This window comes from Bos taurus, chromosome 11, assembly GCF_002263795.3.
Source record: "Bos taurus isolate L1 Dominette 01449 registration number 42190680 breed Hereford chromosome 11, ARS-UCD2.0, whole genome shotgun sequence".
NCBI classification, from domain to species: domain Eukaryota; kingdom Metazoa; phylum Chordata; class Mammalia; order Artiodactyla; family Bovidae; genus Bos; species Bos taurus.
Window position 1 is genome coordinate 87,302,360 of NC_037338.1, and position 17,612 is coordinate 87,319,971.

The 17,612-nt window shown below is 49.7% G+C and overlaps 1 protein-coding gene across 4 annotated transcripts in view; it reads right to left on the reverse strand.

Moving 5' to 3' along the window:
• HPCAL1 (hippocalcin like 1) overlaps positions 1 to 17,612 on the reverse strand; it is a 117,327-nt gene that overhangs the window by 89,042 nt on the left and 10,673 nt on the right. Inside the window, exon 1 of one of the 4 annotated variants that reach the window (XM_015473537.3) lies at positions 17,098 to 17,155. The gene's annotated coding sequence lies outside the window, so the exon portion shown is untranslated. 4 annotated transcript variants of the gene reach the window in all.

Below are 17,612 nucleotides of genomic sequence, written 5' to 3' on the forward strand. Positions count from 1 at the left end.
CGTGGTCCACGGAAAGGGCCGTGCTCATGACGAGACAGCAGGCAGGAGGGGTGTGGACTGGAGAGCACTAAAGAGTCAGGATCGACAGGGCTTTGGGCAGTGGTTCTCCGACTGCAGTTTCTGTGCTTGCAATATCTATTTAAGAGGCAAGTGCCCAGACCCCAACCCAGCAGGTGCTGACTCCAGGAGCCCGGCGTGGGGCCCACATGTCTGCATTCTCAGGTACAGAGTCAGGGTCCATGCTGCAAGAAACAGGCAGGGAAAGAGGCTGCTCTGTGCCTAAGCGAGGGACGGCCCAGCAAGGACCCTGACCCAGCACAGAAGAGGCGCTAGAGAAAGAGGCCTTTCCCGGGTCCATAGTGAGCGCTGGCTGCCACCTCCTGCGTGTGCTAAGCACTTAAACACATCATTACTGGAATTAATCTCTTACCAACCGCATTAGGGGAACACTCTCATTCCCATGTGCTACAAGCCGAGTTATGTCCCCCAAACTCCTATGCTGACATCCTAACCCCCCAACCGGACCTCAGAATGTGACTGCATCTGGAGACAGGCTCTTTAAAGGTGATTAAGTTAGAATGAGGTCATATGGGTGGACCCAACAAATTCCATCTGACTGGTATCCTTTGAGGAGGTGATCAGGACCCTGACATGCACAGAGGGGTGACCAGGTGAGGATACAGTATAAAGATGGTCATCCACGGGCCAAGGAGAGAGCCCTTGGGAGGAGCTGACCCTGCCAACACCCTGCTCTCATCTGTGAGGCCATCAGGCTCTGTTGTTTAAGCCTCCCAGCTGGAGGAAACACAGAGAGAGGTGTGGATAAGGAACTGAGACCGGGCGGCCCAGTGGTTAGGGCTCTGCACTCCCACCCCCGGGGGGCCCGGGTTCGATCCCCACTCTGGGAACTAAGATCCCACATGCCACTGCACAGTGGAGACGTGGAAGGGATAACATGGGAGCCAAGTCCCCCAGCCCCTCCAAAGCTACTGCTCCCAACCCCACCCTTAAAGGGCCAAATGAGAATCTGCTGTGAAAGCACCCCGGAAATGTAAACACCTGCCCCAAAGTTTGGGATCTGCCATCATTCCTCCTGATCAGAGGTGGCCACCCTGGGACCATCCAGGCCACACTGAGCCCCATTACAGGCCCTCATCACACACGCTTGAGATCACAGGGCCACTCTGAACAGGAACACGCCTCTGGCTCACCACAGACACTGCACAGAGTCTTTAGTTTAAAAGGGAAAAAAAAAAAAAAATCAAAAGAACCAAGATTTAAACAACAGGAACTATTCTATGGGTAGGAGACCCTGCACAGCTCAGCTAATCCTGGAACCAGACTCTTGGAACCGAGCGCCGAGCAGTGCAGCCATGGCCCGCGCAATCCAAACAGACCAGGTGGACAGGGCTTGTTGCTGCTTTAATAGGAAAAAAAAAAAAGTGGCAAATCTGAGGCTTAGTTGGTGGGGCCAGCATCATCTCAAACGCACACTGTTAGAGGAACTGCAAGGTTCCTGCAGCTGGGAACTGTGCCAGCCCAGGACCTGCCTGGAGCCCAGGAACCTGCGGGGAGTGGGCAGGGAGACCAGCGGGCCAGGGGGAGTGGGATGCGCTGGGAAGAAAACATGGAGCGACATGGGAGAGATGGGCTTCACTGAGAGGCAGGTGTCGCTGGGCTACATAGTTCTGGAGGCCCCAGGGGAGGATCCGTTCCCTGCCTTTTCCAGCTTCCTCCAGCCACCCATAGCTCTTGGCTCATGGCCCCTTCCTCCATCTGCAAAGCCAGCCGCAGCACTGCACTGCGTCTCTCAGGTCACAATGCCACAGGACTGCCGACCGCTGGGAAAGCCTCTTGCCTTTTAAGAAGGCACCCCTGGTCCACCCTGGCCACCCATTTTCCCCACATCAAGGTCCTCAGTCTTAATCCCGTGGCAAAGCCCTTTACTGTGTAAGGTATCATAGGCACAGGCTCCAGGGACTAAAACACGCATCCCTTTTGGGGGCCCCTACGTGACTGAGTGACTTCACTTTGCCTTTTCATTTTCATGCATTGGAGAAGAAAATGGCAACCCACTCCAGTATTCTTGCCTGGAGAATCCCAGGGACAGGCGAGCCTGGTGGGCTGCCATCTCTGGGGTTGCACAGAGTCGGACACTACTGAAGCGACTTAGCAGCAGCAGCAGCAACCCAGCCTACCACAAGGCTGAGCTGGATTCCACAAGGCTGGAGCCGAGCATTTCTAACTTCCGGGAGCACGAGCCCCACCCCTTCCCTGCCACCTGCCCACCCCCACCCTGCCTCAGTTCAGTTCAGTTCAGTTGCTCAGTCATGTCTGACTCTTTGTGACCCCATGGACTGCAGCATGCCAGGCTTCCCTGTCCATCACCAACTCCCAGAGTTTACTCAAACTCATGTCCAATGAGTCAGTGATGCCATACAACCATCTCATCCTCTGTCATCCCCTTCTCCTTCTCCCTTCAATCTTTCCCAGCATCAGGGTCTTTTCCAATGAGTCAGCTCTTTGCATCAGGTGGCCAAAGTATTGGAGTTTCAGCTTCAGCATCAGTCCTTCCAATGAATATTCAGGATGGATTTCCTTTAGGATGGACTGGTTGGATCTCCTGGCAGTCCAAGGGACTCTCAAGAGTCTTCTCCAACACTACAGTTCAAAAGCATCAGTTCTTCAGCGCTCAGCTTTCTTTATGGTCCAACTCTAGAGTAATCTTCCCTGAGGTCCAGTAAAGGTTAAAGACGCTGTGCTTCCAACGCAGGGTGGGGGGTGGCGGGGGGAGCGGGTTTATCCCTGCTGGGTGAACACGCTGTGTGTGGTGTAGCCAAAAAACTGAAACAATAATCTTTCCTGGCAATTCCCCCACAGGCCAGAAAGTCTGGGCAAGAAAAGCCAGGAGCAGGAGTCGCCCAGATGGTGGAGAAGGAGGGTTACCGAGCCCCTCCTTCACACCAGGCCCTGTTCCAGGCTACTGTCAGACTCACCCGAGTTCCCACGCAGAGCTGTGACCCCTCGGAGAAGTTAGTTAACCTCTCTGGGCCTCTGTGAAATGGGATCCTCCCCAGCACCCACCTACTGCAGAGGGTGCCCAAGGAGACAAAGGAGACCAAGCGTGGAGCCAAGTGCGGGCACCCCTTGTCTGTCCCACCCATCCCAGCAGGCCAGGCGGCCTCATACCACACAAGCAGAGGACAGAAATGGGCTCAACTGAAGTCTTTTTACACTTACGAAATCCACCAGGCCCATTACAGATGAAGCTTCTGCTACATCAGTCAGGAAATGAAAAGTTACGGGTCTGGTGTATAACCATAAATCACCCACTTGTGAATACATATATAGTAAGTCATTAGCGCTAATGCCATCTGCAGAGAACGCCACCCAGAGAACCAGGTCCTGAACGGTTCGGCTCTGAATAGCACCATTCTCTCCTGGAATAAGACAGAGCTCTGGGCCAAAATTAAGTCCTGGCTGAAGGTGAGAGCACTTACACCCACAGATGACTCTGGTAAATTGGTTCCTCTGCAGTCTTAAAACAAAAATAAATCAGAAAAAAAAAAAAAAACCTTGAGCCCCAGCGTTACCAAGATAACTCACGTGAATATAATAGCACTTTCAGAAACCCTCACTCGTCTAATCCTCCTGACAGCCCTCTAGGGTCAGGATCATTTATGGAGGCTCAGAGCAGTGAAGGGACCTGCCCCAGGGCTCATGGGACCAAGAAACCAAGACAGCCAGCAACTCACCCACCACCAGTCATCACTCACAGGGAGAGAAGCAACTGACCCAGCACCCCCAACCCTCCATCTCTCCCCTAAAAGCCTCCTAGTGAGCTGCCTTACACATTTGGGGTTAGCAACTGCTGTGCACAAAACACCCATTTGGAAATTGCATCTCACACGACGTAGAAGAATACTAAGTACTTCTCCAACTCTTGGCTGTGACTGTCAATCCCAGGGGTCGGGGGAAAGGTGAAGCCGGATTGTAGGTGGACATGGATGACAGGAGCCCTGTCACAGCCGCACAGAGTCTTGGGCCACAGGGAAGAAGGGCCCTGGCCCATGTCCCATACGGGCTCATCTCCTTGGAGGACGCTGCCATGGTGAAGCTCTTGCCCTCTCTCCCTCTAAGATGTGTAAAGTGAGAGTAATAATGAAGTCATTCAGTTGTGTCTGACTCTTTGCAACCCTATGGACTGTAGCCCACCAGGTTCCTCCATCCACTGGATTTTCCAGGAAAGAATACTGGAGTGGGTTGTCATTTCCTTCTCCAGGGAATCTTCCCGACCCAGGGATGGAACCTGGGTCTCCCACATTGCAGGCAGACTCTTTACCATCTGAGCCACCAGGGACGTGTGCTCCACATCAGAGCCAGGGTCAGCTGTGTGTGCTCCGGACACCCAGACAGAGAGCTGGCTCCAGCTTGGGGAAGGAGGGCGTCCCAGAGGAGCCAAGGCCTGCTGCTGAGCCAAAGGAACAGCAAAGACAAATAGCTGGAGGCCAGAAGGTCCGTCTAGTCCAAGCTATGGTTTCTCCAGTAGTCATATATGGTGTGAAAGTTGGACTATAAAGAAAGCTAAGCACCAAAGAATTGATGCTTTTGAACTGTGGTGTTGGAGAAGACTCTTGAGAGTCCCTTGGACTCAAGGAGATCCAACCAGTCCATCCTAAAGGAGATCAGTCCTGAGTGTTCATTGGAAGGACTGATGCTGAAGCTGAAACTCCAATACTTTGGCCACCTGATGCGAAGAACTGACTCACTGGAAAAGATCCTGATACTGGGAAAGATTGAAGGGAGGAGGAGAAGGGGACAACAGAGGATGAGATGGCTGGGTGGCATCACCAACTCGATGGACACTCCGGGAGTTGGTGACGGACAGGGAGGCCTGGTGTGCTGCAGTCCATGGGGTCGTAAAGAGTCAGACATGACTGAGTGACTGAACTGAACTGAACTGAGAAAGGGATACATTTGGGGGATGGTGATGGTCCAAACCGGCTGGAGCTCAGGGTGGACCTAGGGTGAGAGGCCACAGTAGCCAGTGACCCCGGCTAGAAGCCCAGCACGTCTGTCAGAAAGCCAGGCCAGCTTCAAAGTGCATGGGGAAAGGGGAAGGGAGGCAAGTGCTCTACAAAAGCCAGAAGGTGTCAAGAGAGACCACCCCAAGTCTCCCCAAAGAAAGAAACCACACATGTCATAAGTGCTGCTGCTGAGAAGGAAAGTGAGGCCCTCATGCAGGGCTCCGCAGGCAGCAGTCTGCCTCTCTCACCCTCTCCCCTCTGATTTGCACCCTGACAGCGGCAGGTAGAAACAGGGTGGCTCAGGGTACAGAGGCAGAAGGCAGGCAGGCCCGCACCCACCAGGCCACTCTCTGCCCAAGAGTCCTGCCAACACCACCTGACCTTCACCCCCATATCCAAAGAGGAAAGTGTGTTTGTCACTCAGTCACGTCCAATTCTTTGCAACCCCATGGATTGTTGTCCACCAGGCTCCTCTGTCCATGAAATTCTCCAAGCAAGAATACAGGAGTGGATGGCCATTTCCTTCTCCAGGGGATCTTCCCGACCCAGGGATTGAACCCAGGTCTCCTGCGTTGCAGGCAGACTCTTTACAATCTGAGTCCCATACCCAAAGAGTGGCCATCAGAGCTCTGAAAGCAGTACCCACCACAGGGTTCCAACCGTCTGCTTTAAGAGCCCGAGGAGGACAGGGATCACGTGCCAGCCTCTTTCAACACACACTGAAACCAACCTCCTACCTGCCCTGTGATGTGCTGGGGCGACCAGGCAGCATTTGCTCAGTCCCCGTGGCCAGCAGTCCATGAGGCAGGGAGATGCCCTCTGCACTCACTGTGAGAAGCAACCTCAAGAGTACACGGCTCAAGAAATTCACCTGTATACCCCCAAGCAGGCCTGGGATGGAGGCTGTCTGCTGCCCCTGCTGTATGCTTGTTCCGTCCAGGATGTATTTGGGGGAGCCCCCAGCAAGTACAGGCACTGAGGCAGAGTCCTGCCACCACAGGCCCATGGCAAACATCCAACTTCACCCCGTCGTGTTCTCCTGGGCCTCACCTCACTTTCAGGGGGCTCTACAGCAGGTTAGATGTTAGTGCAACAACCTGTCTCTTGCACAGAGTTTTAAAAATCCCCAACTGCTTTATTTCCCAGGAACCGCACCCCAAAAAGTGGGAAAAAGCCCAATGTGATCTCATTCAACAAGGACCCGGATCGCAGCCCCAATTTAGCTGGGAGAGTGGAACTGCAGGGCAGGGACAGTGAGTCAGGCGTCTGGTACTTGAGCCGCCCATCCTGGGCTCCTCCAGCCAGGAGAGCTGATGCTTAACACACACCTGCAGTTCCGACTCATGACTTCCTAAAACCATGCATGGTGAGGAAGCTTTTCTTCTCTCCAGCGAAAGTTGGCAATTTGATCTCTAGTTCCTCTTCCTTTTCTAAACCCAGCTTGGACATCTGGAAGTTCTTAGTTCACATAATGCTGAAGCCTACCATTCAAGATTTTCAGCATGACCTTACTAGCATGGGAGATGAGTGCAATTATCCTATGGTTAGGACATTCTTGCTTCCCTAGTAGTTCAGAGGTTAAAGCATCTGCCTGCAATGTGGGAGACCTGGGTTCGATCCCTGGATTGGGAAGATCCCCTGGAGAAGGAAATGTCAACCCACTCCAGTATTCTTGCCTAGAGAATCCCATGGACAGAGGAGCCTGGTGGGCTATAGTCCACGGGGTCGCAAAGAGTCGGACACGACTGAGTGACTTCACTTTCTTTCACTTTCTTTTCTTGGGAATTGGGTTGAGGATTGACCTTTTCCAGTCCTGTGGCCATTGCTGGGTCTTCAAGATTTGCTGACATAATGAATGCAAAACCTTGATGGCATCCTCCTTTAGGGATTTGAATAGTTCTGCTGGAATTTCGGGAACTTCCCTGGTGGCTCACATCCATTAGCTTTATTAACAGCAGTGCTTCTTAAGGCCTTCTTGACTTCCCAAAGCTTCTCTGCAGGACACACCAAAAGAAACACCATGGCAGCTCTGGGCCCAGTGCTGGCGACTGAGGCCTGGTCAGCCTGATGCTGGCACGGGAGGCCCGCTGGGACCCATTCTGAGCAGTCCAGTTCAGAAACAGGTGCAGGGAAAGCTCAAGAACCCTGGGTTCCTGGAGGCCCCACGGAGACAGCCCAACCCGGCCCAGCACCCCAGAGCTCACACCCATCTTGATCTGGCCTCCTGGAGCCAGAGAACTTGGACAAGCCTCCCTCTGAATCCCCGTGTCCTCATCTGTAAAACAGAGGTGGCCCCAGAGAAAACTCCCTGAGAAATGTGATTATGGCAGCCAACGGGTTAAAAGCACTGAGTTCAACCCAACAACTCCCCACCCTCCATACACACACACACACACACACACACACACACACACACACACACACACAGAACAAACAACACCCGGGCAGTTATTCACCATGATGATAAAGAATCCTATTTTCACCAAAGGTCAGTTAGACAGATGAGGAAGGAACAGGAAACATCTCTTCACCCTCCCCTGCCTCTCTGGGAGCCTGGACCTGAATACCAGACCACTGGAGCCGGAGTGCTGTTGTCGTGGCAACCAAAGTCTTAACAACTTTGGCATTTCCACAACCTGTGATTGATCCAACTCTCAAAATTAACATTGTACAATGAAACGGCATTTGCATTTAATTTATTTTAATTGGCTTTTACATAACTAAACATCTTGGTTTCCACCCTTAATAACAACAGGGTGAGTGAGTTCTGAATAGTGGGACCCTTTAAACAGCATGATGAAGGCAAATAATTTAAAATATTTGTGTTTGGAAAAATATTGCACTGATTTGCTAGAAGCACCTTTTTGCTTAATTTTCCTCTTTTTTTCTGAGAGGACAACAGGACCTTCTGCATCTTGAAATTCATCAACTGAAATTCAAACTGTTTCTGCATCACATTTAAAAATTAATGATTAGAATGCTTTTGGTGCATTAGTGCAAGGTGTGGGAAGCAGCAACAACAGAAATGTATGTGAGTTCCACGGGACAGAGTCTTTTTTTTCCCCCATTGATGTACCCCTCGTGCCTAGTAGAATCCCCGGCACACAGTAGGCCTGAGATAACCATTTGTTGAATGAATGTGTACGTGTTCAGTTGCTCAGTGGTGTCTGACTTTTTGCGACCCCATGGACTATAGCCCACCAGGCTCCTCTATCCTTGGGATTTTCCAGACAAGAATACTGGAGTGGGTTGCCATTTCCTCCTCCTCCTTCCTGACCCAGGGATCAAACCCGCATCTTCTGTATTGCAGGTGGAATCTTTACCACTTGAGCTATCTGGGAAGTGAAGACCAACTCTCACTACCGAGATGAAGTGTGTATAGCACTCAGCTCGGTGCCAGGTACTTGAGCTTTTAGTAATACTATTTTCATTATTAATATAAGTGAGCTGAGGCTGCTGCCCCACAGGCACTGCTGGGCCTAAAGATACAGGCGCAGGTGGGAGAGTAGGGACCTCACCTGGGGACCAACACCTGGAACTGCCTCAGGCGCCCACCACCTGCAACAAGTCCAGCTGCAGATCCACCTACCAGAAGGGCTGCTTAAAGGCCTGATGCAAAGCCCAGCATAGACAAGACTGTCTAGTGTGCTTAGTCATGTACGACTCTTTTCAACCCCATGGATTCTAGCCCACCAGGCTCCTCGGTCCATGGGGATTCTCCAGGCAAGAGTACTAAAGTGGGTTGCCATGCCCTCCTCCAGGGGATCTTCCCAACCCAGGGATCAAACCCAGGTCTCCCGCATCTCCTGGTGGCTCATTACCGTCTGCGCCACCAGGAAAGCCCAGACTCTCTAGCCCAAGTGTGTTTGATCTCTGTTCTCTGGGGAATTCTGCCTACTGGGAAGAAAGATGTGTTGTTGTTGTTTTTTAAACTGTTGTCCTCCCGCCTCCCCCAGAGATGCTCTGACACAGACAAAAGAGTCAGGTGCACAGGGAAAGGGATCAACTGACATGAAAAGCTCTGCTTGATTCTTGAAGGATGTGTGCGTGCCTCCTGGGGGAGGGGGCAGTCAGGGATTCCCAGCAGAGGGAACGGCAGGTGCAAAGGCCCAGAGGAGTGAATGGTGACAAGGACCTGCCGGTCAGTGGAGTTCAAGACCTCACGTGGTGGATGAAAGGTTGGTCAAGAGGCCAGGCAGGGTCAAGGGTCACAAGGAGGGCCTCTCAGGCCATGCTTAGCATTTGAACTTTGCAAGCAAGGATTTGAGAGCATGGAGCAGTGCAGAGAAGGCTTGTGCTGGGCTGGAGCTGGGGGTGGGCAGGTCTGGTGGGGTGTGGGGAGAGGCTGGGTCAGGAGAGCCGCCAGAAACTGACCATCACACGTGCAGGTGGTGAGTGCAGCACAGACGATGAAGCTGGAGAGACTGGGATGCACCTGGGGCATCTTGATGACTAACTTAGAGACCAGCTTGAAAGGATGGAGGGAAAGGGAAGCTGAGAAGGGGGTAAAACGTCTCCCAGCCCTCCCCCACCGCTTCCACGTATCTGAGAAGCAGGGGTCTATCTGGGGGCTTGGGAATAGTAGACTCTGTTTTGGACATCCTACCAAAACAACCTAAAACCCAACAAACTGTGGCTTAAACAAGAAAGGCTTTTCTTTGTGTCCAGGGCGTGGGCAGCAGTTCAAGAACGCCATCAAGGACCGAGAGTCTTTTTCTGCCCCACCATCCTTAGCACGTGGATTTCAGCCTCGTGATCACAGGATGGCTGCCCTATTTCCACAAATTACATCTGCTTTCCAGGCAGGAAGATGAATGGGCCAAAAGCTTCCTGTCTTGGGACTCTGGCTGTTTATTCAGGAAGGGAGCAGGGATAGGAGCGCAAGCCAATGGCCTTGAACTCATCTAACTGGCCAAAACTCCTGGGGTTCTCCTGGCTGGAAGGTGGCGCCTTTCGTTGTCCAGTCTCTGAGCACAGGGGCCCTCATATTTGCTATTCGCTGTGCCTGCCACCCTGCTCAGCTTCCACGTGACCAGCTCCCTCATTTTTTCCAGTCTTTGCTCAAATGTCACCTTCTCATTAGGCTTTCTCTGATCACTCTACTTAAAATTTCATTTCTCACCATCCCTCATAAATACCTCTGGCCCTTCACTAAACTTATTTCTTCCACACCTCCTTTTTCTTCTTTTTGGCTGTATCATATGGCTTAGGATGTTAGTTCCCCTTGGGATCGAACCTGGGTCCTCAGCAGTAAAAGCCCAGAGTCCTAATCACTGGACCGCCAAGGAATTCTCCCTTTGTTCCCCCTCACATCTTCTATTATCACTATATTATACTAAATTACCATATTTTATTATGTATACACTATACTATACTCTGGGCTTACCAGGTGGTGCTAGTGGTAAAGAACTCACCTGCCAATGCAAGAGACATAAGAGACGTGGGTTCGATTCCTGGGAAGATCCCCTGGAGGAGGAAATGTCAACCCGCTCCAGTATTCTTGCCTGGAGAATCCCATGGACAGAGGAACCTGGTGGGCTACAGTTCATAGGGTTGCAAAGAGTTGGACATGACTGAAGCAACCTAGCATCCATATTATATCATATACTACAGTATTATAGTATTATGCTACATATTGAAAGTTTACATATAAAGTTTACATATAGTTTACATATAAAGTAAACTTTAGTTTACTGCTTCTTGTGTTCAGCTAGAAACATAAGCCCTGAGAGTGCAGGATTTCCACTGGATATTCTCTAGTGCAGAGTCTGGCACACAATGGGAGCTATGTGAATGAATGAATGAATGAGGGTTGGCTCATGAGAGAGCACCTTTCCCAACCTAGGCATTCTCCCCAAGCCCAGTCTCTGCTTAAAGGGAGACTACTCACTACATGGTTCCTGCCCTTAGGAGCCCCGGGCCAGGAGGTGACTGGCCAGGACCAGAGCTTTGCATATGGCATGGCCGTGTGAGCCGGAGCAGCCGTGCCCCAGGAAGAGCAGACGCCTGAGCAGGCCCAGGGGACTTCTTGGAGGAGGCAACCCCTGAGCAAGGCTAGGAGTTGTGAAGGCAATCTGGGAGGATACAGGGGCAAGCAGAAGGGTGTAGCAAATGTTCCTGTCCTCAAATGGTCGAGAATCATAACCCCAAACCCCAGCACCAGCTCCCTTAGCAAGGAGGCCAGATATGAAGAAAGTCCCTTTCAAAAAGAAGAATAAAGAAAAACGTCCCTGAGAGTTTTCTACCAAGTCCCCATCCCACCCCTCAGTCACTGACAAAGGTGTACCACACAGCTGGCTGTAATTCAGGAGCGGGTTTAAGGGGAGCTGCTTGCTCAATATATGATCTGACCTGAGCCAAGCTGACTGCCCATATTTCAATAAATGTCTTTAATCTGAGCAGTAAGTTCCCAGGCTGCCCAGCACACAAACAGCCAGTCACTCCCCTGCCCAGCAGGGGACAGGAGCAAAGACGGAGCAGATCCAATGTTCCAGAAGGAAGGAGGAGCAGAAACAGATTTCCACGTCCTTTGTGAAGCTCGGACAGAACATTCCCCAGCTCTCTTCTATGGACTAACATCTTGCAGGTGGAAAATGAAAACCACAGGTTAATCCCAGATAAGAAAAAGGAAAAGGACAGAAGACTGGGAATTCAAATTCCACAGAGGGAGCCAGAAAGACCCTGCTTTTTTAGGCAATCATGTGTCAAGGGCAGCAGGATGTGAATAAAAAGGTTGGTAATGATGATGATGGTGATGGTGGTGATGATGGTGATGGTGATGGTGGTGATGGTGGTGATGGTGATGGTGGTGATGGTGGTGGTGATGGTGGTGATGGTGATGATGATGGTGGTGATGGTGGTGATGATGGTGATGGTGGTAATGGTGATGATGATGGTGATGGTGGTGGTGGTGATGGTGGTGATGGTGACGGTGGTGGTGATGGTGACGGTGGTGATGGTGATGATGATGGTGGTGATGATGATGGTGGTAATGGTGATGATGATGGTGATGGTGATGGTGATGGTGGTGATGGTGATGATGATGGTGATGGTGGTGATGGTGATGATGATGGTGATGATGATGGTGGTGATGGTGATGGTGGTAATGGTGATGATGATGGTGATGGTGGTGATGGTGATGGTGGTAATGGTGATGGTCCTTACATTTATACAGCAATTTGGAGTTTATAAGAAATGTAATGGCTATTTTTACAACAATCCTAAGAGGGACGTTCTATACTTCCCATTTCACAGATGAGGCAACAGATGTTCCAGGGCAGTGCCTGGCAGACCCAAGGGGGACCTGCATGAAGAAGGTGAGGGTGGGTGGTGTTTGAGCCTCAGGGAGGAGAACAGGATTGAGACAGAGTGATAGAGGTGCCTTTTTCTCCTTTGAAAAGAATGACTCTGTTCCCTGTCCATTAGATGGGAAGGAAGTCAAGGCAGGATCAGGAAGAGACATCTCCAGTTCTGTTCAAATTGGAGCTCAACTAGTCAGGATGTCCCTAAGCCCGGGGCATGTGGGGCCTGTTTCCCTGTTCAGGTCACAGCATCCTCTGAGGCTATGAGACCGAGATCTCTGTTCAAATCCACAGGGTGGAGTCTGCCACTTTCTCAACCTCACCGACACCCAACAGAGCCACCAACTCTGTTCCATGACCAGGGGCAGCCTCTTCAGACTGTGACAATCCCACTCAAGGTCCCAACCAGTTAAGGAGCTTGTACAAAACGGGCTGTCCAGCGGTGGGGCTGCAGGAGGCCTGTGCTCATTACCAACCCGCAAAAGGGAAGGATATGAGAGGATGTGCCTTCTGCTGAGGAAGTGACTGCACAGAAGCACAGGGTGGGAGAGAGAGGCTGGGACGCCCACCATGGGCCTCTAGCTGCTGATGCTGGGACAGGGGGTGGGGTGCTCTGTTTCTGTGAGATCAGAGGATGCTGAAGCCGAATGGGATGCAGCAAGGAAGGAAACTGCCAGGTTTTTGACAAGACCCAGGGGGTACAAGGAGCTTTCTACACTGTTAACCATCAAGCGGTTGCCTTTAGAAACTGTTAGATGGAGAGAGACCCAAGAATAGGCATGAATAGAATTTTTTCATGTATAAAGTTATGATAAGCAGACTGATAAAGCACTGTTGCACATTCTGGAAGATGCTCGTGAATAAAAACAGCTCAAACAAGTCAGCAGCTATGTCATCCCTCCAACAAGGCCCAGCCCCCTCGCCCTGTGGGACAGTGAGCGGGGTTCAAGGCCCCTGGTTTGGCAGTGGCTGACAATATAAACCAGGGCAGCTCAGACCAGGGCCCCCCTTGGCTTCCGGTTGCCTTGGGTCACAACCTTAATATAAGCTGCACAAGGGCAGGCCCACCACCATCTTGCTCATCAGTGTATCCCCCAGCTTGGCTTATGACACAGAATTATCAAACTAATTTGTTCAACTGTCTGGGGCAATCACATTCACACAGAAGAGAGCATTCTTAGTTTTATTAAAAGATTTTTTTTCCAGTTGCTGTTTCAGGATGGGTGTTCCTTCAATGCATTTTAAGCATTTTGATAGGAAAAGTAGGGTTATACAGCATTATAAATTAAGCAAACAGAACGAAGGGCAAAATCATGTCAGAAATCCCCTTGTAAGTCAATAAAACATCGGACCTTTGTTTAGAAAAATTTAATTCACAAAAACAATTTCAGGAATATCACAGAAAGTGAGGTTTATTCCTTCTCCAGGACAAATGAGATACCCAGGAAACCAGTGGGACACACCCGTCTCCATGGTAACCTACCTGTCTCCAGTGACAGGAGGGCTTCCTTCCTGCCGCCCTGTGGAATGACACAATAACCTAACAACTGGCTTTCAAAAATAACAATTTCGGAACACAGGAGCCAGACTAATTTTTAAAAAATATGATTTCCTCATGGTGAGCATTCTGAAGTAATTAACCAGATGTGCATGTAATTTTGCTGGCAATTATATTTTTTCTCAAGATCATAAATATGGACGCTAGATTATCCAAGAAACTATAAGCTGGCACTAAGCAAGTAGCAGAGGCAGCCTCTGATTTCTCACATTTTATAGCAATATTATTTGCCTAGAGAGACAGCCCAGCCCCAAGCATCCCTCCCCTTCATTCACTCTGAAATTAATCTTTCATATTAGCCAATTTCTCTGATGGCTGGCTTCGCCTTCATAACTTTCCACTGCTGACTCAATATCCTGGACTCAGACAGATTAAACCCCTGAAAAATGATGGGAATAACAGCCTAAGAAGCCTTTTGGAGGGACACCACTGAAAGTCAGGCATGGCCCTCAGAAGTACTGAGATGGCCCTGCTCACCAGCCCATAAATAAAGACAGTCAATCCAATGTGAGCCCAAGGTCAAGTCAAGTCAACCCAACATCAACCCAAGTCCAAGGCTGAAGCAGCAAAGGCATGGGGCAGGGGGAAGGACTATCCCTGGGAGTCCTTCAATTCACAGCTAAAGACCAGCAGTTCCACTCTGGGGGAGTCAGGAAGGAAGAGCCAGGATGGGGTACCAAAAGTGTTATTTTCAAAAACAGGAGCTGAAAAACATCAGCCTGAGAGACAAATAGTAAAGGAGATTATTCCTGGAAGAAGGCCACTGCATGAGCACTCGGTGATGAGAACAGAGAAGGAAAAGCGGGGGCAGGTAGGTCCGAGGACATCAAACCACCTCACTAAAACCTTGTTAAAACACCTAGCATCAACACAGCAGGACGCTCGAAGCCTCCGTCCAGGTCAAGACACAAAGTGAACGCCCAGATTCAAGCAGCACCTGCTGATTATATACAAACTCTACCCCTGCCATGTTGAAATGGTGAATTCCTTGGGAGACTTGGAACGATTTTTTTTTTTTTTTTGGAATGATTTTTTTATATCCAAGTTAATAGAGTTACTCAGTATTGAATTTAGATGAGATTAACAAATTCTAATAATGTAGTATGATAAATTTCCATTAATTCAAATCATCACAAGTATGGAATTTATGGGTTCCAGCTAGTCTGACTATAAAAAGAAACTTTGCTAAGTAAATTAAGAGGATAAACAAGATTATCAGAGGAATGCCTTCTTGAGGCTCCTTTTTAAAACCTTTTTTTTTTTTTTCCCCAATTGCAAAACAAATATAGGCCCATGAGTGAAAATTTAGAATGTACAGCAACACACACACACACAAAAGAGAAACTCATGATCCCACGGAGCTTCCCAGGTGGCTCAGTGGTAAAGAACCTGCCTGCCAATGCAGGGGACATGGGTTCCACCCCTGGGTCGGGAAGAGCCCCTGGAGGAGGAAGTGGCCTCCAGTATTCTTGCCTGGGAAGTCCAATGGACAGAAGAACCTGGCAGGCTACAGTCCATGGGTCACAAAGAGCTGGACATGACTGAGCGACTGAGCACACACGCACACACAATCCTGCCAGACTCGACTGCTGTTAACAGTTCAGCATATTTCCTTCCCTTCTATTTTCTCTGATCTTTTTTTCCCTCCTAAACATAATGGGAATGAAGTTGTCTGCACAGTTCTACATCTTGCTTTCCAGCCCCGTATTTAGACGACACATTTAAATTGCTTGTTTTCAACCCCTTTAGCAAACACCTACTAGCTTACTATCAGAAATGTGTTCATTTCAAAGTATTCTCTGTAACTCATTAAAAAGACCAATTTGAGGTGAAAGCCAGTCAGGAATTTACATCAGTACATACACTCTCATCTGAAAATAATACAGTCACTTGTCTTGTACAATACTCCCTACTTCTGACTTCTCTCTGGTTTACAGTTAGTCAAAACATGAAGCTCAGTTCACCAGTTTCTTAGATCATGAGTGGCATGACCTCCCAGGAAAAAATAGAAGTGCCCCATTACACCCAGGAGGGCAACATCTACATCCTCTAACTGGCTTTTCTTGCCAGCATGTCCTCTTAGAGGAATTGTAAACAGTTTCCAAGAAAGGCGCAGATCTAGAGCCTAAGATCTCAGCTCAATTACCAACCTTCTTCCGTGCTCCCACAGCAAATACCCCGCTAAAATCAGGCTCCTCCTTGGTACCGGGAGTCCTTGTCTTCTTAATCTCAGTTTCCTTAAGACATGGCACCATCCCGGGCACAGGAAGTTATAAAAAGGCCTTGAATGGATGGATGGATGAAATACAGAGAAGTCCTCTCCCTAACCCCAGTACATTCTGCCCGACCCCTTCCTTCTAGTTTGCGCTCCACAGATGGGTTCTTCAGTATTCTCAGTCTCTCTGAATGGTAATACCAGCTCCTCACATAGCAATTGCATCTGTTTCCTAAGAGGTTTTTATTTGTTTGTTTGTTTGGAGGGGCTGACTCTTCCTTGTAGTGTGTGGGCCTCTCTAGTCGGGCGTATGTCCTGAGACATGTGGGATCTTAGTTCCCTGATCAGAGATCGAACAATATCCCCTGCAGTGGAAGTGCAGAGTCTTAACCACTTGACCGTCAGGGAAGTCCCTCATGTTTACATTTTTAAGCATTTTTCCTGGTTTGTAGAGTGGGCAGAGGATTTAGAGGCTATCTAGCCCCAAGCTGCTTTGACAAATGAGGAAACTGAGATCTGGAGAGGAAAAACCGCTCACAGCAAGTGAAAGCCAGACAATAACAGGATGACGGGGGGATGGGGTTCTCTCCACCAGCCCACGAAGCTGCAACGCCTTTCAGACCACTGTCCTGCAGTTCCCATGAACGTGTAAAACACTCGCCACCAGCGACCGCACAGAAAGCAGCATTAGTGCACTGAACCGTCCAATCACACATTCAGGCCTGCCCAGCAGGCCCCTTAGCCAAGGTGCTAAGTTTTAAATAATTCAATTCACCCACCACCCTACAGTTGAGAGAAGAGGATGGTTCAGCCACACATCTGGACATCCACTGTGTCCCAGGCTCAGTGCCAGGAATGGGGGCACCACGGAGAAGAAACCCACAGGTCCCAGCCTGCAAAAAGGCCCACTGCCCTGAGAGAGGCAGACAGCTGGGTACTCAATCTGCGAGGTTAGGCTCCGGAGACGCTCATCAGCAAAGGACCTGGAGAACATACCTGGAAGCCTGAGCGGACTGTCCTCCCAGGAGGGGCAAGGGTGACACTGGCTCCCCACTGGGCCTAAAAGAATGAGGGGTGAATCCGCCAGGGCCCTCCAGCTAGACAGACAAGCATACATCTTATATCTTGTGCACGCACACACATACACTAGTTCCACTTATCAGAGAGGGATACATTCCAAGACCCCCAGTGGATGCCTAAAACTGCAGTCAGTACTGAACCTTATATATGCTATTTTTTTTTTCCTATACAAATACCCCTATGATAAAGCTTAATTTATAAATTAGGCACAGTAAGAGATAAACAACAATAACTAATATTAAAATAGAACAATTATAACAATTCACTGGAATAAAAGTTATGTAATACGATCTCTCTTTCTCTGTCAAAATATTGTCTTATACTGTACTCATCCTTCCTGTGATGACATGCGATGATAAAATGCCTCCACGAGATAAAGTGACTGAATGACACAGGCATTGAGATGTTACGTTAAGCTTCTACTGACCTGA